This window comes from Coenobita brevimanus, chromosome 30 (assembly GCF_032717465.1).
Source record: "Coenobita brevimanus isolate Jiangsu-jjx chromosome 30, ASM3271746v2, whole genome shotgun sequence".
In the NCBI taxonomy this organism is placed as follows: domain Eukaryota; kingdom Metazoa; phylum Arthropoda; class Malacostraca; order Decapoda; family Coenobitidae; genus Coenobita; species Coenobita brevimanus.
Genome location: NC_136983.1, coordinates 37839632 through 37863910, shown reverse-complemented (window position 1 = coordinate 37863910; position 24279 = coordinate 37839632).

Genomic DNA, 24279 nt, shown 5'->3' with positions numbered 1-24279 from the left:
TGTGGAACTCGATTGCCCCATTGTTCAGGCTGCAGCTCAAGTAGCTGTTGCTGATGTAATGCCAGTAGAGGGGATTGATTTTCTGCTGGGGAACGACCTGGCTGGGGAGAAAGTATTTCCATCTCTTCCCCCACCAGTTGTTGTGGCAGAGAAGTGTTTTGACGCCCCAGAAATTGGTATTGAAGTTGATGCAGAAGTGGAAGCCATGTTCCCGGTCTGTGCAATTACAAGATCTATGGCACAGGTTGCAGCCCGGGAGGAAGAACTGGTGAAGTCACAGGTTCTTGGGGTCGACTGTGGTGAGGCAGGGCCACCAATGGAGGAACCTAGTGAGCAGAGTGTTGCTGTGGTGGGTGAGGAGAGTGGGGAATGCGTGCATGGGTGCCGCCCCACTTCCCACTCAGGACACTAGAGGTGGTGCTGAGTGTGTCTGTGTGGAGACTGAACCCAGCCCATCGACTGAATTAGGAGAATTTCAGGACGCTGGGGTCGACTGCGGGGATGCAGGACCACCGTCAAACGCGCCTGAGGAACAGAGTGTCACTGTTGAGGGTAGAGGTGATGATGATGTCAGTGTGGAGTCTGACATTCCTCCCCCTGTCGAGTGTACTAGAGGTGACGCTGAGATTGATCGCCCTTCGCAATCCAGTGTCCCGACCAGTCCCTTATCTCAGTCCTCAGTAGAGCTGGCGGGTGTTGGGCCAGCAGAATTGAGGGTGAAGCAACAGGAGGATGTAACATTAAAGCCCTTGTTTGCTCGAGTAGGGGAAGAAAGAAGTATGGAGTGTGGTAAGGAGGAGTTCCTGATTAAAGACAATGTTTTACATCGCCGATGGACGCCCACTGGCGCCACGGTGGATGGAGGAGTGGGTGAGTCAGTGCAGGTGGTGGTTCCTTTGCAGTATAGGGTGCCGTTAATACAGTTAGCACATGAGGGACCTTTAGCGGGTCACTTGGGAAACAGAAAGACAGTGCAGCGCTTAAGATATAATTTTTGGTGGCCAAGTATGCCGGGACAAGTTGCTGCGTACATCAAGAGCTGTCACACGTGTCAGATACTGGGCAAGCCTAATCAAGTTCTTCCTGTGGCCCCTTTGATTCCCATTCCTGCAGTTGAACCTCCGTTTACCCGGGTAATCATTGATATCGTGGGCCCTTTACCTCCTACTTCTGCTGGAAACAAGTATTTGTTAACCATATTGGATGTTACAACGCGATACCCAGAGGCTATACCAATCAGAAGCATGCAGGCGAAGTCAGTAGTCAAGCAACTTATCCTGTTCTTTACTCATTTTGGCCTGCCCAAGGAGTTGCAGTCAGACCGTGGAGTGAATTTTACATCTAATTTGTTTAAGCAGACAATGACAGAGTTGGGCATCAAACACATTTTGTCCAGTGCCTACCATCCGCAGTCACAAGGTGCCCTGGAGAGGCATCATCAGACCTTAAAGACCATGCTGTGCAGCTTCTGCTATGATAGTGGAAAGGATTGGGACCTACTTGAATTACCCTTTGTTATGTTTGCAGTGAGAGAGGTACCAACTGAGTCGTTAGGGTTTTCACCCAATGAGTTAGTGTTTGGGCACAGAGTTCGTGGTCCCTTGGATGTGGTGCGAGAGGCCTGGAGTAACAACAAATCTGGCAACCAGGAATCCCTGCTTGACTATGTCTGCAGCACTCGGGAGAGACTGCATTGCGCTTTAGAGCTTGCCCGTGACAATCTAATCGGGGCTCAAGCGAAAATGAAGGCTCATTACGATAAGAAGGTCAGAAGTCGTGAGTTTAAGCAAGGAGATGAAGTTTTGGCACTGCTGCCCATGCAAGGAAAACCTCTGGCGGCTAGATTCAGTGGTCCTTATATTGTGAAGAAGAGAGTTGGGGAACTTGACTATCTAATTGTTACCCCAGATAGGCGGAAGAGTACTCAGTTGTGCTACATTAATATGTTGAAGCCATACTACCACCCAGTTGATTCTCATTGTGGGATGACTGCTGATGTCTCTCACCTGGGATGTGAAGGACGGGGAAGGGAGGACGTGGCATCAAGGGAACGTGCTGTGGAGGGAGCTGTTGGTGCCGGTGATGTGAGTAGTGGACCAGGGTTACAGCCACAGTCCCTGGAAGGTGACTTTGGAGTGGACGTTGAGGGAACCAGGGATAAGAGCGCTCCTGTACTTTTGGCGGTTGGTAGTGAGTTGGAGGAGCAGGAGGAAGTGCTTAGTCGTGGTGAGATGTTACCAGCTGACCTATGGGAGGGCAATGGTTATGCAGCTCTGGTGGAGAAATTGCGACACCTTGAGCCAGTAAAGCGAGAAGAGCTGTGCAACAGATTATGGAAACATCTGAAAGTTTTTGGAGATTCACCGGGATTGACAACTTGGGCTACTCATGACATTGACGTTGGGGATAGTAAGCCTGTAAAATTAGCTCCTTACCGCATCAACCCTATCAGACAGAAAGCTCTCGATAATGAGATCAAGTATATGTTGGACCATGGATTGATCAAGAGGAGTTTCAGTGAGTGGAGTTCACCAGTTACCTTGCAGCCGAAGCCAGATGGGAAGGTTAGGTTGTGTGTGGACTTCCGGAAAGTTAATTCACTGTCTAAGACCGATGCTTATCCTTTACCTCGGGTCGATGACTCCGTGGACAAGATGGGTCTTGATTCGAAAATTTTGATCCAGGGCTCAAAATTTTCCCTTGGGGAAGGGCGTGTTACGTTGTCCGCCTTTCCGTTCCCACGGATGCAGCCATTACAGCTGGGCTAGGGGATTATGCAGTATGTATCCGTGTCATTCGCGGAGTTTACATTAGCGAGTGTTACAAGTTCTTTTGTTTCTTTCGTTCCTGCCACTGAGGGCAATTTTATTTAATACCATGCTGAGTATGCATTTGATTATTTTGATTGTCTTATGTGAGCTACCAGTATATTTAATGATTTTGCTTGCATTAGAAGTACCAGTTTATTGTAGAGAGAGAGAGGGGCACGAATATAAGTTCTTATTAATTAATTTGATTATGCGTTCGCGCTTGGCCGTGCGCGAGCCTTGATCAGGGGCAGTCTCTTCCCAGCTAGCTTCCGTATCGTGCGTGTGTGCACACTCTCTCTCTCCCCAGTCATTTTTATGCCGAGCTGGCGTTTTCATTTAAGTTTATTTTTATTCTTTTGTTGCTGACTGAGGGAAGTAGTTACTTTATTTTGTTTTTGTAACCGTGTTGTCTTTGGAGGGCCAGTTTGGCTCACCGTGGTCTTCTCGCTGCCTTTGTTAACGTTCCCCAACACCCGTACATACACACACACACCCCTAACCCCTACACAGTTAATCCCATCTCTTTGCTCAAGGCTAGTGAGAACCATCGTGAGCTATTAACTGCGTTCCCCCTTGGACACGGGTTAAGTAGAAAGTCGTCATCACCGGAAGTAAGTGGGAGGTGTTCCTGTATACTGTCTCGGGCGGTATTACTTCCGGTAGTGACGATAGTAGGCTAGATCTATAGGTAGGTTGTTCCGTTTTATTATCAAAGTACAGAGTGTTGCGTTCTTAAGTAAGTACTTTTCCGTTGCGCAGTTTTTCTCTAGTTTGCGGAGTGTCAGTGCCGGGGTCTGCGTTATTTTTGCAACGCAGTGGAGGCCGATCATCTAAGGCTGACTTGTTGTCTTTTTTGTAATAGCCCCGGGCTGGCGCCACCGTAACAATATATATATATATATATATATATATATATATATATATATATATATATGAAAAGATAGGACAAATATGCCATTGCCAGTGGAGTTTAGTTTGGTAGGAATGGTTTGTTGTTGTCATCGTTGTTTAAGTCGCATCCAGTTGAGTCTCAATTGGTAGGTGTAACTTGTGTCTGTATTTGAGAGGAATAGCTTGTTGTTACGGTCGATTGAGTAGCATAAAGTTGAGTCCAAACTGGTAGATATAATTGGTTTTTGTTGTAGTCGGGCTTAATCTGCTACAAAACCAAGAGGGATCCTGTGAGCACTCTCTACCCGTCGACGGCCCTGGGATACTATTGTATCCATAGCAGTATCAAATATTTCTCTTGTAAGACTATTTGTTTCTCCTTTCAGGTGTTTGAAGGAGTTATAGTGACGATGGTACGTTGTCTTTAATGTCTTACGTAATTCTGTTTTAAAAAATCCTTGACTGAGGAATTTTCTTGTGATCTGCTGGATTCTTGTAAAGTTTTCCAAGCTTGTACTTGCCGTTGTGCCCCGTAGCAATTGAGACATGTATACACTGTACGCTGGAACTCTAGGTGTGTTTCCCGACACATCTGGGTATGATACAATTTCAAATTTATAAAAATGTCTTTTATCATAGAGTTTTGTTGATATAACGTTGTATTCTATTTTGATATTACGGTAATTTCCAAAAAGCTTCCTTGGCAGTGGTCGGTGTTTTCTTTATTAATACTAGTGCTTCCAGATATATTTCTTTTGTCCTTGCAGTCATTTCTCCATTATTGTTAACACACACACTGTCAATTCTATTCTCATTCTTTCGTTCCTATAGACAGTAATATTTGTTCCTGAGCGATGTATTCATCACATCATTCCTTAATCATTTCTTGTATGCGGCTTATATCTTTTTGATATTATCACTGCCTTTCCGAGAAGTTATGGTTCTGTGGTTGACCTAATACAGACTATTCCACGCACACGGGCCCGCATTCTCATCGGTTAAGAATGCTCCTTAGCACCTTTTCCTAAACGATTTACTTTTGTTTACACCCTACTTTCATCTGTATTACATTAATCCTTCCAATATGGCCAGCCTCGTCATAAATAAGGTATAAGTGGATATCAACGACCCTCAGTCAGAAATAACTCGCTAAGGAAGAGATGTTAGGGAGCTTCATTAACCGACGAGAGTATGAGTCAAACTGTTATATTTGCATCAGCAATACACAAGATGATACAGGAGTAATACCTGTTTGTATTACCTGATTACTTCAGTGCACAGCGCCGTCTTGCCAACGGTTCAGGAAACTTGTTTTCAGTTTTAGCAAGAGTTCCGCGTGTTAAAAATTATACTTGTTTGTACGTAATGTTTATACCGACCTAGCCTGATTATATCACATACCATACATGAATATATTAATTATATGAATAGGAAAAACTAAGGGTGTGGCACAGATATGTTAACGCTGTCACTGTTAACATGTGATTATCAGGATAACTTTGTTACATCCACCTACGCATTCGCGGGAGTGGGGTATTATTTTACTCGGCGTGCGTGCGCCTGCATGTGTGTGTGTGTGTGTGTGTGTGATTCTATTTCTTCGTGTGTGAATACAATGACTGACTTTTTATCCAATTTGAGCAATATTTGATGGATGGGTTCAGGATCTTCCCAGGAGTTGACCAAGAGTAGGTCTCAGGTCAGGGTAACATGACAAGGTTAACTTACATACATTTTATCCGATTTAAGCCAAACTAGGTGGGCCGGCTGAGAAGGTAAGGATGAAGAGAATCGATTTTGAGGTCGAGGTCATAGGATAAGGTAAAAGGTTGAAACTCGTAACTAAGTTTGATTGGATTTGGACCAAACTTAGTGGAAGAGCTGAAGTTCAGGCAAGGAAGAGGAAATTCGATTATTATTATTATTATTCAGCTGAGTACAAAAGGTTGAATCAGACGAGTGCAAGAGCTATAAGTTATTGTCACTGGCATAGTCACGTAACCCCGAAGGACCTACAGCACTGAATGAAAAGAAAATGAAAAAAAAAATAGTGATAATAAGAAGATAGGTTAACAAAAGTCTCTGAGAAAAGAAGGAATAAAGAAGATGAAGGTGGAACGATAAACACTGAATCAGAAAACTGTTCATCCAGGGACAATAGTTCTGAAACTCAGAGCCATGGCCGCCAAGGAGACCACGGCAGGATCTTACGGGGACCATGACGGGCTAGTGTAAGTAGTACATCAAAGTGTGTGACATCGCTTGTAGAGTCCTCTTGCCATTTTCCACAATATATTTATATGAATCTGGTATCTCCACCTTTCTACACATAAAAACGAAAGGCCGAAACCGATTGCATGTGGACCCAGATATGACATGTGCATTGTCAGTGACTCAACTTCGAATCAGTCGACTGACTGAAAGAAATCAGTGTCATGCATTTCACTGATATGTAACAGAATATGCATTCTGGTTGATAGTTGTATAAAATATGCTTTCTGATTGATAGCTGTAAGCATTAATTTAAATGCTGAGGACCAATATATATATATATATATATATATATATATATATATATATATATATATATATATATATATATATATATATATATATATATATATATATATATATATATATATATATATATATATATATATATATATATATATATATATATATATATATATATATATATATATATATATATATTCTCACTATTTGTCAGGGGCTTCAGAGAAAGCTGATGGGGCGGGGAAACCCAAGGATGTTAAGATCCCCACAATTGGGGAATCAAGTGCAAAAGTCTGAGAAACACTAACCTACACCTATGATACAACTGTGATATTATGTGGATTGGAAAGTAAGCCATGACATATGGCTGTATGCTCACCTTGAGAAAATACTGATCCGTCAGCAGCAGAGAAAACTGCAAACTCCAAGACAAGCACCAAGAAGAACCGACATACCATTTTTGCCTTCATGTAAAACAGTTAATTACTCTTGGGTTAAGATGATGGTAACTGTACGAATAAGAAATAACTGGGTGTAATCTACAAACCTGGAATGGGTTTAAATTGCAATAATACCACCTAACCAATCCCTATCCATCTTATCCCAACTCAACCCAATAAGTAAATTTGCTGTTTCAGGGAATAAGACCTAGGTTTTCTGTATAGGTCAAGTTCAGACGGTTCTAAGACACTTTTATGACATTTCTGCCTGAAATAACTAGCTTCTGAGATGGTCTATGCCTAACACACCAGCCTAAACTAACCTAGCTTAAGAGCCTAGCCTAACCTAATACAACATAACCCAACCTAACCTATCAATGACATCCATGTTGGTATGCTGAAATACCTATAAAACTAAAGAAATTTCCAGTGGAAATATTCCTAAGAGAATTTATTATGTATGATTAAAATGGAAATCTATGCACCACACTAGGCATCAAAGGCCATACAGCGCTGCTAGGGAAGGTAGGATGGGAGCTACCCCAACAACAAGGTAACCTAGCATGAAGCAGTGGTACTCGAACTCACAACCTCCGGATCTACGACCCGAGGCATCTCAACCCACTAGGCAACGCCCTCCCCCCTTATTGTATGATGGGGGAAATATACAATGCACTTTAAATACATCGAAATGTAGTTGGGGCCGAAAAGGCAATCATACTACCTAACCTAACCAAATGTAACCAAACTCGCATTTGTGACGGTAATTACTAAGAAAAAGATATTTGTTCTTGAGCCAATATTCATTAATATGAGGTTTTAGAACATGTTGGAGATTATGGTCCAGAACTTAATAAATACCCTATTTCATTTTCTTGTAATTGGGAAGAAGTTTGTATTACTTAGTCTTATATATTATTTTTTTCCACAGAATGTCAGAAGCGAGTTTTACAACTTCTGCTGAATCTCAGGAAAACGTTTTTGTTATGAGCTCATATCTTGGTGATAGCTCAATTAAAGCAGCTAGTCTGACCATCAAGCGGAATAATTCCCTGGAAGCACAAGCTCTGGAGGATGAAATGGTTAATCCAAACTATATCATGGAAGTGTGTAACCAGTGTTTCTGCACAGGTGGTTATGATAAGAGAGATGAGGGCCCTAACTTGATGTATAGGTTTATGACCAAAAACCTGATGTGTCAGTATAACATGCTTGGTCAGATGGACAAGTTGTCTTTTAGAAAAACAAATTTATACTGTGTGATTCAGGACAGCGTGCTTAAAAAAAAATTCCAGATTCAAGTGTAAGAGAAATACAGTAGAAATGATGGTTGCAGCAAAACTATGTAATGCCCCCAGACTGAAAACAGTTGAAAAGGAAATGAACAAGAACAGTACATACACTCAATAAAGATAATAAGAAGGAGGGGAAACCCACCACCCTTGGCTCGCTCATGACCTCGGTGAACTTGACCTCAAAATGAGAAGTTTGTAAGATTTATTTTACTCTGAACTTTGCAGATTGTATTTTAAGCTAAGTACAGTATAGCAATACGAACAGGCTGATTTTTATTGTGTTTATCATTAGACTAATATTTTACTCAAAACTGCAGATTTTGTTTCAAAATAAGTATAGTAGCAGTAACAAGCTGATTTTTTGGTGTATATTATTAGATAGTTTTTATCCGATGAAAATAACACTGGCAAATGAAATCAACTAACCGGTCCTGAACAGTTTGTGTCCGATGATAAACAGCAGGAAACCCCAGGTAACAGACTTTGTCCCACATACCAATCACCATTTTAGCTAATGATTTATTCCATCCTTTTTTAAGTATAATTGTTGTGTTGATTTTAGTATCAGAGTGACAAAATTTATTCATGGTAATAACAGAGTGATATTGGAGAAGCTTGAAGATGTTTTTAATGGTACGGTAATACAGGTAATACAATATGAAGAAAATTCTTCAGTGTAAATATTCTCCAGTTACTAGAACTTGGTCAACAATTCGGTGGTAAGGGAGTTATTTACCCTGCCTACAAAATATCAGCAGGCGGGGTTTCTCCACCATCTTAGCCTGTATAGACTATAGCACCCAGGGCAATATAGTCTTACCAGGCTGTATGTTGTAGAATTCAATCCAGTTGGGGTGTTGCCTCTTATCAATTTAATTAATTGGAATCATAAAGAAGTATTATAAGTATCCAAATTTATGTTTTATATTTGTAATAGATGATATTGTTATTTTTATTTTTGGAGTATCACACCAGCTGAAATCAGTCAAATTATAATTGCTGGAAACCATTCAAAGCAGTAATAAATCTCGCTAAATCAAACATTCTTCACAACCAAGCATCCAAACTACTAAACAGTCCTAATGACAATAGAATAATCTGGTCAACTCTCAGTTCTTTCAATAATAACTTTAACAAGTCATCACCCATTCCTCCCCTAAAATCTTCAGATGATAACATTACAGATGACCCTCGTGAAAAAAGTGAATATCCTAGCTAGTACATAGGCCAGAAATTCTTCGTCTGAGAAGTCAGCCAGAATGTCCCAGTACCAGAACTTGGCTTTTCGGAAATTGCTCCACTTTAAATACAGACTAGATACGTAAATTCTATCCTAGACAGTTTACCAACCAACAAAGCTCCAGGCTCAAATGGAATTCTTCCAGTTGTTTACGTGCTCCCCAGAACTTGTTTCTGTTCTAGCAAAATTACTTAGTCTATGCATACCTACTTCTTCATATCCTAATTCTTAGAAACTAGCCAATATCCACTCAGTTCCAAAGAAAGAAAGTTCCGTTGACCCCTCTGATTACAGACCAATAGGTAACACGTCTTCTCATGGCAAAGTATTTGAAACTGCAGTGAATAAGCACATGGTGAAACATTTTGAATCCAACAACTTAATTGGAAATAGATGTTATGGATTTCGCCACAAAGATCCACCACTGATATACTCAATCTCCTAACTCACACCCAACATCAGTGAATTGGCCAAAATGGAGAAACTCGTGCAATACCCCTTGATATTTCTAAAACTTTTGACAGAGTAGCATTGTTCCTTGATATCCAAACTCCCATGCCATGGACTGCCGGCTTTTGATCCTCTGATATCCTCATATGTCAGTTACAGAATGACAAAAGTAGATGATGTATATTCCGATTTCCACTCAGTTAATCCCAGCTTGCAACGAGGATCAGATCTGGTTCCAACCCTATTCCTAATTCACATTAATGATCTCATATGTCACCCATAGTCCCATCCATTTATATGCAAATGACTTAACACTTCACAGTTCATTCACACTTAATCACCCAATCACAAAGTTTAATATCTATAATTCACTACAGCAATCTCCATAAATATCAAAACTTATCTAGGATCACTGACTGATGACGAAATAACCTTGTCTCATTTAATGCTAGTAAAACCAAATGTATACAGTGTACCAATAGACAGATATTGCCAGATTCCCATACTAACTTCAGTACTACTACTCTCCAAGAGTATTGGAATTTTCGGTTTTTCACTGAACAATGCCCGCAGTTGGACCTCTCATGTCAGATCACTTGCTAAAACAGCCTCAAAGAAACTTGGGTTGTTGTACAGAGTTCGTAGCATCTTCAATGACGAGCAGTTAGCTGTAGTTTATAAGGATCATGTGCGCTATCAGCCGGAATATTACTCACCCTTGTGGAATGGCTGTGGAGAATTTGCGCTAAAACACCTAAGCAAAATTCAGAATAAAGCTGTCAGAACTATTAACAACCCTGTGATTACAAACAAACATCCTCTCTTAGAGGTTATAATTAACGTTCCCTCCCCTGCATTACTTTACAGATACTTTTATGGCAAATGCTCAGACGAAGTTGCATCCATTGAACCACCTCTCCATGCCTTCCCCTGTGCTACACGGGCATCTGGTAGCGCTCATGACTGGAATGTCACACTGCCATATTGCAGAACTTCCTATCTATCAATTGCCAGACGCCTTAATCCCGTAAGGGGTGGCCACAAACAAATCGCCTCCATGTAGCCCTATCCCCCGCCATTTCACTGCCCTCCTCCCAGCTCACACCCCCCTCTTTCATAATTATACAGTAACTCTCCACTCCATCCCTCCAACTCATCCTCGGCCTCCTCCTTCCTCTCCCCCCTCTCCACCTCACTCACATACACTCTCCTCGTCAGTCTTTCACTCTCCATCCTCTTCACATGGCCAAACCACCTCAGTGTGTTTCTCCTAACGCTTCCTGTCACATCCACATCCACACTATAATGCTCCTTCACTTCTTTATTTGTCAGTCTGTCTCTCCATGTGACTCCACACGCTCCTCTCAAATAACTCATTTCCACCGCCCCCACTCTTGACTTCTGTCCTTCCAACAAGGTCCAAGCTGCACTTTCATACGTTAGAGTTGGTATCACAATACTGTTATGTAGTAACTTTTTCACTTCCATGCTCACTTTCCTGTTTCTTATCACTGTCTTCAAGGAACCAGCAATCTTTCATCGTTGCTGTACCCTTTCAAGCACTTCACCCTCTAAATTTCCATCCTTACTCATCTAACAAAGCGAGTATTTAAACACACTCACATTTTCCATTTCCTCCTGATTCAGCATCACTGGACATTCACTGACTTCACTTGTCTCAAAGACGATAACTTTACTCTTCCCTACATTCACCTTTAGATTCCATTTCTTGCACACACTCCGAAATTCATCGACTAAGCCATGCAGCTCCCCTTTGTGTTCATTTAACAACACAGAATCATCTGCAAACACACAGTACAGGGAATTTCCAAACATTGCCCTCTCTCACTAAGGCTGCTCCAACATCCACTTCCCTGCCTTGTATCTCTTTTATAACCCCATCCATATACAGACTGAACAACCATGGAGACATGACACATCCCTGTTTCAATCCAACATTCAGATTCAGCATCACTGGACATTCACTGACTTCACTTGTCTCAAAGACGATAACTTTACTCTTCCCTACATTCACCTTTAGATTCCATTTCTTGCACACACTCCGAAATTCATCGACTAAGCCATGCAGCTCCCCTTTGTGTTCATTTAACAACACAGAATCATCTGCAAACACACAGTACAGGGAATTTCCAAACATTGCCCTCTCTCACTAAGGCTGCTCCAACATCCACTTCCCTGCCTTGTATCTCTTTTATAACCCCATCCATATACAGACTGAACAACCATGGAGACATGACACATCCCTGTTTCAATCCAACATTCAGATTGAAAAATTCACTTAGTTCACCATCCACACGCACTACAGCCTTAGCACCCTAATACATACTATTTACGGCATTCAATAACTACTCATCTACTCCATATATTCTTAATACTTTCGAAAATGCTTGTCTATCCACCCTGTCATATGCTTTCTCCAAATCCATGAAGGCCGCATGCAACTTCTTTCCCATGTCTAGAAGCTTTTCCACTAAAGATACTAGAATGAATATCTGATCTACACAACCTCTTCCCTTCCTAAAACCTCCCTGTTCTTCTCCAACTAGTTCCTCTGTTATCTTCCTAACTCTGTCAATAAGTATCCTACCATATACTTTTCGTATTACACTTAGAAGACAAATGCCCTTATGATAACCACATACTTATTTTTCCCCTTTTCCTTTGCATAGGGGAATAATTATTCCTGACTTCCAATCCTCTGGGATTCTACCTTCCTCCCAGGCCAATCTGCACATCATCCACATCCATTCTACTACTATCTCTCCCCCATGCTTCAGCAAATCACCACACACTCCATCAATTTCTAGGGCTTTCCCCATTTTAACTTTCTTCATTGCTTCCACAACTTCCATCCTACTGATTTCTTCTTCTCTTCTCACATCCTTCCGTCTCCCAGCTATTCCCCAGCCACTTCCACTTGCGTAACTTTCACTATCTATGTTCAACAATTCCTTGAAGTGCTCTCTCCATCTGCTCACCGTTTCTCCTTTCTCCACTAGTAATCTACCATTTTTATCTTTCACTCCCCAGCTAACTTCCTCCTACCATAAATCTTTTATTCCCCGACATGCATCTCTTTGGAACTCACTTCCCCAGAGTTGTTTCCCCCAGACTTCAACCTACTGCAGTTCTGGTCCAACTATTACAGACTTTTTATGAATGGAAGACACCAGTAATCTGGCGTATGGATTATTTTTTTTATTCATTTGTTTTTCTTTCCTCTGTCCTGTTATTAAAAAAAATGGTTCACATATAATTTTTGATGGACATTTCAATATATTTTGATAGACTGTTGATATGTACAACGAGAGTGAGCTTTTCATTTCTTGCATCGCTGGAATTGCCCATTTTGATATCGGTGCAGTCATTCTTTATATAATTCAGAAATCTAAAAAAGCTAGGAAATTGTACAAATTCAGTTGTGATTTGTTAGCCTGGCTTTTTTTCATAAAACAGATAGGGTGATTATTTTGATTTTAAGTTTGTTTTAAAATTAAGGCCTCAGTGAATAAAAAGGTGATTGATTGGTGTAAGACAATGAAAAATAAAAGTGTACCAAAGTACTTTATGTATTATTTAAAAATACACTTTTTTGTTTTACCCTAGTCAACAGAGTTTTCAGTATTGTGCAGACTATATGAATATCTTGCGAGAGAAGATATTTATAAAGCCATTGGACAGTACTGGAAATGTGTATAGTTGATAAGCTCCATTAATTAATAGGTAAGCATACACATGATTTATTCCACCAGATATTGTTGTGTATTACACGTGAATTTGGACATGTGTAACCTATTCCACGTGTTTAAGTTCACATGGATTCAATTTTCATTTTAGCTCAGATACCCACGTCTTTTCCACGCGTCAGATCAGGTGTATTCCACATGAGTTATGCGACATTTGCCCACTGGGCTAACTCTGCAACGGATGTTGTTGTTGGCCCTGGCCAGCTGGCCCATGGCTTTGACTATGCTGTGAAGAAACTGGAGGCTTTGTATTCATCAATCAAATTTTAACAATTTTGTAAAGCAGCATGTAAGAAATTGTTAAGTAGCACTCTGAATTTGAAGATGTTTTCCTGAGGCAAATTATCGCATGTGAGATTAAATCTGAAATACTTTATGGTAATGAATTATCCAGCACCTTTATGGTGCTGATTCACGGCGCCGCATTGTATCAGACTGATCTAATTTTGGCTATTTCACCTCTAAAACAATTGTTAATACTTGCTGAAATATTCTGAACTAGGATATTTCTCGTGAGTTCACCCACCAGCTATATGCATGTATACTTTTCTGAGAGAAATCACATGAATTCTTCATCCAGTTATACACGTGAATTTGGTATCCAGTTATCCAAGTGGAAAAGACATGGAAATCTGGTGAATACACGTGTACACGAGATTTCACCAGCTTTCCACGAGTAAAAGACGTGGAATTCATGTTGTGTGCCCACTGGGTCATCAAGTGCGAAGAACTATTAAGTTTTCAGGAGAGGTGACGAAATGCCAGTATGATGCCAAGGCAAGTGACGTGAGCTTCAAGGATGGTGACAGTGTTTGGTTATACAATTGTCAGTGGAAGAAGGGGCAGTCACCGAAGTAGTTATATCCTGCCCATTACTGCGTACACGCTGTAATGTGCAGGGTTGAAACCGGGCCATCACCCCCCCCCCCTCCACCACCACCACCCATAAGTACTACTGGGCATGCCTTCAGGCAAACCCCGCTTCAACCCCCTGTCCAGGTCTACGCAAGCGTAATCATGGATACTTTGTAATAGGCATCCCCCCTCCCCAATTATTAGGTCACATACCTCCTGTCCAAATATACGCAGAATGAAGGTGTTGTAATCATGAGAGTTCATCTCACACGTCCACCTTCTGTGGTGGGTGGTGGGTAAATGACCCAGGGAAAACTCCCAGTGAGTGGCCTTGACAAACTTTCATAGGCGAGTAACTCTCTCTCTCTCTCTCTCTCTCTCTCTCTCTCTCTCTCTCCTGTTTTCTCATTTTTTTTCTTATTTCTTCCTATTACCACAGTCAAAACCACACTACGGCTAGAATTAATGACCAGTAGGCTAATATTACCATGAATGGAAAAAATAATTACACATATTAACTGGCTAAGAGCAAAGAACAGTAATCTCCTGACTTCTCTAGTTTAACCCTGTCCAGGTCTACGCCACGTAGACCTGGACAGGGTACAACTAGGTCTCTCCCCCCTCTCTCTCTCTCTCTCTCTCTCCATTACCACTCATATTACCTGATTTCAGAAACGTCTTTTCATATAAAGGACAAATAAAAAAGCAAAGTGAAACATTTGAAGACATTTATTTAATCTCTTTCCTATTGCACACAACCTAAACCAGGACATATCAGGCACTGTGCACCACTCAGGTACAATGGATCTGCACATTTAAAGCACAATATCATGGGTATATAGTGTGAATCACACAGTGTTTCCAAATGTTCATCACACCACAGTTCAGCCAAGGGTGATTTCGTGTAGTTATGCTCAAGTTTGATGACCGTCCATATGTCACATCTCAGGCTTGTACAAGGAATAAAAGGCCAATAAATCACTCTTAGACAGTGTAAAACAAACACTTCATGAGTCACCCATCAAAAATACCTTACCCACCCGGCTCTTCCATTTTCCATAGATGTCTGTCGGAGTCTCGTTTCGTTCATTTACAGATTCCCTAAACCTATAGTGCAGGCCGGGCCAAACATTAGCCAGGTGAGTGGGATATGGGCTGTTTGAAAAACAGTAAGGGGGGATGACAGGACCTGGGGATTGCCCAGCACACACGCCCTGTCTCCTGGCTGGCTTTGTGGTGTGTGTGTTTCGGAGTCTCACCTCCAGAGGTTTATATATCCATCTCTAGATTATTACCAAGTACTGTCATACACCCATCACCTATTATGGAACTGTAAGGACTGTTACTTACCAGTGTGTAGTGACTACACTCTTCAGGGAAGATTCTTGCATAGGTAAAACGCACATTCTTTGTAATTATAATTATTCAGACAGAAAGTGCGTTGGCAGTCAAGAAGTACAGGAAAATATTTATACACATATTTTAGTACCTGTTTATCGTTCTCGACGTAATTATGTTTGAGGAACTGTTTTTTGATTATCATCATCAATATGTCCACACCCTCTGTACATATGACATATATGAAAAATAATACATAGGCCCCACAAACTTAAGAAGAAACATTCTGCAGGCGGTAGGGTTGTGTGCACAAGTTTTATGATTTCTTAAAAAAGTTACAAAATGTTCAGAGTAATGGTTAGGTAGAAGACCATATGAATCAAGGAAATATACAATGTGATCTTTTATGAAAAAACAAGCCCAGTGACCCATTTCTCCAGTTTTTGAACTGGGTAATATGTTAGCGATGATAAACACAGCTCCAAGCTTGTCAGGTATTTTCACATGTATCATATCATCAGCTGCCAGACATCCCCATAATTGTTTAATACAGTGAGGGGGTAAATTTTTACGAATCACAGTTTCGAGTTCTTGATCATTCGTTTTTTTTTTTTTTTTTTTTTAAGCCCTCACGTCTGAATATATCTGCTGATCATTATTTATTATTAGAATTCCTTGAGTATCTCCAAACATCAGCAGGACATGATTAGACCCATTGGCTTTCTTGAATGTTATATTTATTCTCAAATTTCCTGTGTATTCAGGATCAATTGCATCTTTAACGTCCTCAGGTAATTGATCTAAAACTAAAATCATTCTTCCCTTGGTATAGGTCTCATATTTAAGTAAGTCATCTCGATTGAGACCCAGAGCCTTCAAGGTATAATGGTACAGTGATGCGAACTGATAAGGAAAAGAGACTGTGAAGTTATACAGACATCTCCCACTGACACTTACAGCCAGTCCTGACAAGTCAACATGACTCATATACAGAGGATTCTTGTTATAGGATCCAGAAGAAGCCCTATCAACTATGCACAAATACAGTTTGCTTGGAATCCAGTTCCCCCAAGGGTTGTCAACAGTCATTGAACTTTGATTTTGATCAATGACGTATGATTTTACTTGTTTATTATACACATACTCTACAAAACTACCCTGGATCAGATAACGAAGCATTAATTGCAGCCATGGCCGCCGGCTGAGGAAATACACGAGTAACCCACAGTTTACACAAATGTATGTGGAGCTTCATTTTGCCCCCATCTTGATGAGTGCTAATAATAATACTCGGATTAGCGAATTGAAGTCGAATATTGATGTCAGTGTTATCAAGTAAATATCCATCCAACCCATTTAAGTCCACCAGTAGTGGACAATACAGATGCAGTTCATGTTCCTTAGAGTAAGAAACCTTTTTCCCTGTTCACTGAGCCCAACAAACTAGTCTTCAGTATAAGTATGTCCAATCCCAGTACCATTTTCATCATGAAGTAAATAATGATTTTTACCAACAGTCCCTTCTTTGGAAGGACTAAGAGTTGTGAGCAATTTTATAAAGGTTGCATAATTATACATATAGTTATTTTCAACCTGAATCCCATTTAAAACCACAGATGCATTTTAAAATATTGTATGTAATACTGCATTCACAAACATCATCTTATCATCTCTACGAGTACGGAAAATCCGTCTGCTTTTGTAACTCGTAATTTCAACTCAAAGGCTAGAGTGCTTATATCACTGAATGACCCACCAGCTCTAGGTATGCGAAATTCTACATATTTATCAGTTATTTTTTATCAAAGCCTGCGTTTATGGGTAGAACATCCAAATCTTGCTTTGAAGCAGTTGATGATTCTATCATCCGGACTTTGTGAGGACGAGGAAACATTTCTGATATGGCAGCTGAATAATTGCTGAGAGGGGATTTTACCCCTACTCCCGAAGCAACATGAAGAGACATGTTACCAGAATCAAATCACTATTCTAAGCTATATTAAGTGAAATACATCATCTTTATAACATTTCCGTAATTTCCGCCTCCTTTTTTACATTCGTTTACGTCCTCCTTTCATGCTAGCTCTTTGAGCGACACCTTTCAGGTCTCTCTGTTTCAGAGAGTCCTTCAGATTTGCGCTGTCACTAGATACATCCTCAAGTACACCTCGTCCCATACCCAGAGTTTCAGGAACTACATTTTTCATTAAAAAAAAAGGAATTACCCGTTTCCCTATGCCCCTTAGAAAGTCAAAAATACCAGACCCCCGTTGGTAGTACATGGGGTTCCTAAAAGTAGTTATACCACTTAGATCCCCTCCTCATTTAAGTAGGAATGGATTTTTGAAGAGTAACAAGAATTCATCTTTGGAGGGAGGAATTAGGGTAGTACGCATCATGGTGTCAAAAACAGTAATGAGTCTGTGATCATCTTTACCTACGTCTTATATGTAAAACACAGGTAACACTGTGATTGTCTTCTAAGTGTAATGGTTCACTATTTTCATTAGTAATTTTTATGGCCACACTTTCTATGGCTGAACTACTAATTGTATTGTACATTATAGGATTAACACCCTCATTTGTCACATTATTCGGTAGGGGTATAGCATCAAGGATATTCACAATTTGCCCCCCGAATCGTGAAGGGTTAACCAGGTCAGAGTACATATAAATAATCATTGGAACCATCGGATCTGGGTGGATATGGACCTATAACTTTAACAGGATTGGGTTTCGAGGATGAAGGACTTTCCTTTTCATTTTATTGAAACACGAAATAACAAACCCTTGGCTCAAATCCCAGCACTATGGCAATTTGAGAAGCAAACTCCATTGATAACTCGGTGTATAAACGATTTGCATCAGCCCCAACTACCATTTTTTTTAATGACAACCCTATCTAAGTTGTAATCATAGTGCAATATTTGCTGGTAAGGGAAATAATCATACGTTTCTTGAATAATTTCCTGAAGTTCTTTCATCATTTGATGGTTAATGGATTCGATTATAGATACTAAATTGCGAGAGCTTAAGTTGTAAACAATATTTGTTTCAGGTATATAATTATAAAAATTAAACCCATAGTCTTCGTTTTCAGATCTCATTATTCGTGCATGAAAACCAATTTTGCACTCCGGATCTCCATTTCTGAGACAGTAATAATATTTTGGGAATAAAATATTACTTAACCCAACTTCTTATTCGTGATTTGGATCTTGCTGCAGTGAGATAATGCGATTCTGAAAGTTTGTTGTGGTATAATCTTGGTAAACATCTCCACTTGCAACGGAAGAGAGATAAAGGTAAATGTCATCAGTGTGGTATTATTTGGGTAAACATCTCCACTTGCAATGGAAGAGAGATAAAGGTATATGTCATCAGTGTCTTTCAGTGACATGACTGTTTCCCTTGTAGAATACATACCAGCAAAAACTTACTAAATACCACTGTTTTATAGGTTAAGAAAACTAGCGATTTGTAAATCTTTTTTTTTTTTTTACTTTTATTAACAATTTACATACGAATTTTATCAACCCTCAAAACACACACACACACACACACACACACACACACACACACACACACACACACACCGCTCGCTGGTGCAGTGGTAACGTTCTCGCTTGCCAACTGGTGGACGGGAGTTCGCGCCTCGCTCAGGTTGCGAAAAGTTTCACTGACGAAGTGAGTGTTTAATGTCCCCCTTGAGAAAGGGGACGGGCGTGTGCGTGTGAAGGTCACAGCCTTGCCCTTAGATCGGACTATATGAGCTCAGCTCTCGTCCGGGAGGGTAAAAAGCTGACGATCACGACCATCAAGTGATCATGACCGACCCGGTGAATTACACACACACACACACACACACACACACACAGTACTTAGAATTACATACAATCACCCAGGAACATCTTACAGGCTATTATGTCTAAATGCTAGTAGTATTCAAGAGTTTCTTAAGCAGTGTTTCAGTACTTAGAATTATATACTCTCTCCCCAAAACATCTTACAAACTATTATTAGTAATCAAATTTGGGAGTGCTTAGGTTTGATAGGTATTTAATTTCTTAAGTAATATTTGTGTAAGTAAATTCTCTGCATAAATTATTTTCCTTTTAAATCTGGATCTATCTGTGGCCTCTTTTATATAACAACTTCCATTTCTGGCTTTTTCCCAGGCAGGGGAATCATCGTAAACATTAAAACACTAACACTGTTGCTTATTCTCACTTTTTTTTTTCTTTTTAATGATACCGATTGGTTCCACTTCATCTGAGGCTGCTGCAGGTCTTTTTCGTGGGTCTTTGCGTTGTCCATGGTGGTGGTGCTGCTGCTGATGTTGTAGTGGCCCATACTGGGGGTAGTGCAACTGCTGGTGCTGCTGCTGCTGCTGCTGTGGTGGTTCATACTAGGGGTGGGGCAACTGCTGGTGCTGGTGGTGGTGGTGCTGCTGCTGTAGTGGCTCATACTGGGGGTGCTGCTGCTTCTGCTGTAGTGTTTCATGCTGGAGGAGGGGTAGTAACATTGGATCCTCCAGCCACACCTCCTTGTAGGAAGGAGGCTGTGGTAGAGGTTGTGATTGTTGTAATGAAAGCTGTGGTAGAGGCTGTAGTTGAGATAGAAGCTGTGCTAGTGGTTGTTGCGGTGGATACCACTCGCATACTCTAACTGCGGGTTTAAGATCGTAGACATTTATCCTATTAACTATTGTACAATTTATGTTGTTCTGCCTGCAGTACTTAGCAAGCTTCTCAAAGTAAGGCAATTATTTTAAAGCGCACGTATCCCCACCCAGACTACTTCCAGTCCCCGCAGGTACTAGTAAATTTTTAATACCTAAACGGGGTAGGATACGTTTTAGCTCTTCAATACATACAGTAGAGCTAAGTTACCGACACGTCCAGGCAGAATGTATTGTCGGTCCAACGACTCTGATATTAACCCCTTAATACCTAATCGCATCAATTGATGCAATTTGAGTTTTATGCCAAAATGCTTAATCGCATCAATTGAACGCGGCCTGTAAAAAACTGCGGAGCGCTTGCTCCACCCCGATTATGATGTACATGGCTTCAGACCAATGAGAACTCGCCCTTGATGTGGCGTGAGGGGGGATCGGACCAACCCTGGTGGTGGGGGGGCATCCCTCTCTCTGCCGCCTCCATGCCACCCTCTACTCCATTCTCTCACTCCCTCCTTGTCCCCCATCACTCTCCCACCCCTCCACGCAACTGCATCTCTCCTCCCACAACAACCTGCGTCTCTTCCCACCCTCTGTTGCCCCTCCTCCCTCCCTGCTAGCCTCGCTCCCCCCCCCCAAACCCCATCCCACCTCTCCCTCCTTGTCCCTCACTACCCCTCCAACCCCTAACAGGCCCCCGAGTGTCAGGCCTGATGTACAGTTACCTCCACTTCTAATGAGTACAGCGGGTGGGGTTTTTGGTGAAATGTGGCACCACTGTGTTTGTTTACATCGTAGTAATAGTAAGTGAATTGGCGGACCAGGCAGAGCTTACCCTCCGCTACAGTATCTAGTACCAACAGAAACAATGTTCTAGCAAGTCATACTTTCTCTGCAAATCTAAGTGTTTGCCACGTATGTATAGTGGAAAGTAGAGAGAAAAACAAATATTAATGCCATTGGATCCCATTGTTTCTCTGAAAGGAGATGACTGTGAGGTGGGGTGGAACGGAGAGGAGGGGGGACAGGTGATGGGGGCGCATGTATCGAAACTTCGTGTTTCGTTTTGAAAAATGAACGGTGTGATAATACAGATGTTCTGAGATGATCTGTAACTCAGTATGCAATAACGTGTATTGGATGAATGTAGGAATTCTAATGTTCCTCAAACAATGTGGTGAACAACTGTAGTTGAGCATAAATGTTAGAAGGTGTGATGTCCGGTGTCTCGAAACGTGGTTCACCTGGGTCTAGTGGGTGTGCGACTCAACTGCTGTAACATTTTTGTGGCTGTTACAGGGAGGCCATAAATGACTCGTGATTAAGCATATGACACAACGATCATGTCATGTTGTGCATCATCCAGTCTGTTTTATTGTGAGGAAAAACAATCATTATATTTGCAAACCATGGCATAAGTATATGTTCTGTTACATAGGATTATAGCTACTTTGAGTGTTGGACAGCTACTGGCTTGTTGTGCGAAAATGTTCTGCAGTCTTCATAATGATAGATAACGCTGAGGTATGAAACACTGTATTTGCATAATGAATGCATGTCTTGTATTATAATATTTGAAATAACGGTGTTACGGATGTTCAGTCCACAAATGAAGTCGCTTTCTTCGAGATGCTATTTCACTGGTCTGGATAGTTATGAAACAGCATCCATAAACATTGATCGACGTATATTATACTCTCTTTAAAACAGTCATACACTAGTTTTCGTAGAAGTAGTACATATTCAGGCCCTCCTTAGCTCAGATGCATCATACGATGTAATCGTGTGACTACACTCACACACTGTTCATCCAGAGGGAGCAATATTTCCTCAACCATGCACGTCTGTCCGTTGTCTGCCATTATAACACAAGGTTTTAGTATGTGGCCACGGCTACACAAAATATATCGGTGGCTGGTGCTGCTGAGAGAGAGTAAAATTGCCTATAGTATACGTGTGTTTGTGCAGGGAGTCTGATAATGCACTTCACACATATTCACACTCATGCCAAGACAACAGCCAAAGTCGCGGTTTGGTGACTATACTGACTCACCATTGAATACTCTTTCACCTCTCAGCAGTCTGAATGCGAGCCTGTTTTCAAGCAAAAGAACCATTAAGTAGTGCTGTGAACAATGCAATTTTATATGTAACGAAAGGAGTGTTTTATGCACCGTGTCATCATACAGGCTTACACAGTATAACACAGCCAGTGATAAGCTGAACCTAGGTAGGATAAAGGTTGAGTGCTGCTGGAGCATCCATATCAACGTAAGCAAATTGGTGCACCAGCACCTGGATGGTAAAACCCAACAATCGCGCTTAGTAAAAATGCCCACGGGTTCTGAAGCTACCACACGTCATCCAGCAGATTTACACTAGGTCATCGATAAGGGTGCAATCTCCTTGTAGTGATGCGATATGATAAGGAAGTCAATATCAGTTCTCGTTACCCATTGTATGAGGAAGGGCCGGAATTTTGTGTGTGTGTGTGTGTGTGTGTGTGTGAGAGAGAGAGAGAGAGAGAGAGAGAGAGAGATAAATGTATAGATAGATAGGTAGACAGATACAGAACGAGAGAGCGAGACCTCTCTCTCTCTCTCTCTCTCTCTCCAGACGCATTATACTATTTAATCGTGTGTCTACACTCACACACTGGTCATCCAGAGGGAGCAATATTTCCCATACCAACAACAAACAGCACATATGCTGGTGATGACCCTACTCCCACCTGCCAACCTCCCCAGTCGCTCCTACTCCACAACAGTCCACTTCCACACACACCATACCACCAAGCAGGGTGGTCAAGCCCCCCCAGCCTCTGTACTCCTGCAACGTTTCCTACCTTCCTAATACTTCGTCCCGCTGACCAACCTCTCCTCAAGTATACCCCCTTACCCACGAAATATTCTAAACTATTTCTAACTGCCTTGGGAATGACACGGCATCACAGATATCCGTAATATCAAAATCTGTTGTCGAACTTGTTATTATGAATCTCCTATGATGGCTCTAAATAACTATACCATAACGACGTTTCGCTTCCCATCAACAATCACAACCACCACAGTGCCCAGCGCATTACACGTGATGATATTTTAGATCCTGCTTCCCTTTGTCCTACGATTGATATACTATGGGTGTCCATTGTCTGGCATGATATTGCAAGGTTAGTACCGGGCCAGTATTCACTGTTACAGAGTCATTTCGTTGGTGCGGTTTTGCTAAAAATAAATTGCGTAGTCCAGCCTTGTTTGTGCAGGGGTCCTGTAATGCAACTGGCCACTCCAGATCCATGTTAACGCAGTAGATGACGTCTGCAACGATTGCGTGTGATAAACGAATTTATAGCGAACTGCAACACTGGGCAACATTATGCATGTCTGTCAGTCGTTTGCCGCTTTTTTTTTTTTTAGTATGTGGTCACAGCCACACAAAATATATCGGTGGCGTAGTGCTAGGTTGGAGAGTGTAAAACTGCATATAGTCTATGTGTGCTTGTGCAGGAAGTCTGGTAATACGCTTCACAGATTTAGTCACACTCATGCCAAGATAACAGCCAAACTCGCGGTTTCGTGACTATACTGACTCACCATTGAACTCTCTCCTCTCAGCAGTCTGAATAAGGTCCTGTTTTCAAGCAATAGAAACATGAAATAGTGCAGTGAACAATGCAATGATGTATGTAAAGTAAGGAGTGTTTTATGCACCGCGTCATCATACAGGCTTATACAGTGTAACACAGCCAAGGATAAGCTGGACCTAAGTAGGATAAAGGTTGAGTGCTGTTGGAGCATCCAAATACGCGTAAGCAACATTGGTGCACCAGCACCTGGATGGTAAAACCCATCCATCGCGCTTAGTAAAATACCCACGGGTTCTGAAGCTACCACACGTCATCCAGCAGATTTACACAAGGTTGGTGATTAGGGTGAAAACTCGTTGTAGTGATGCGATATGATAAGGAAGTCAATATCAGGCCTCGTTACCCATTGTAT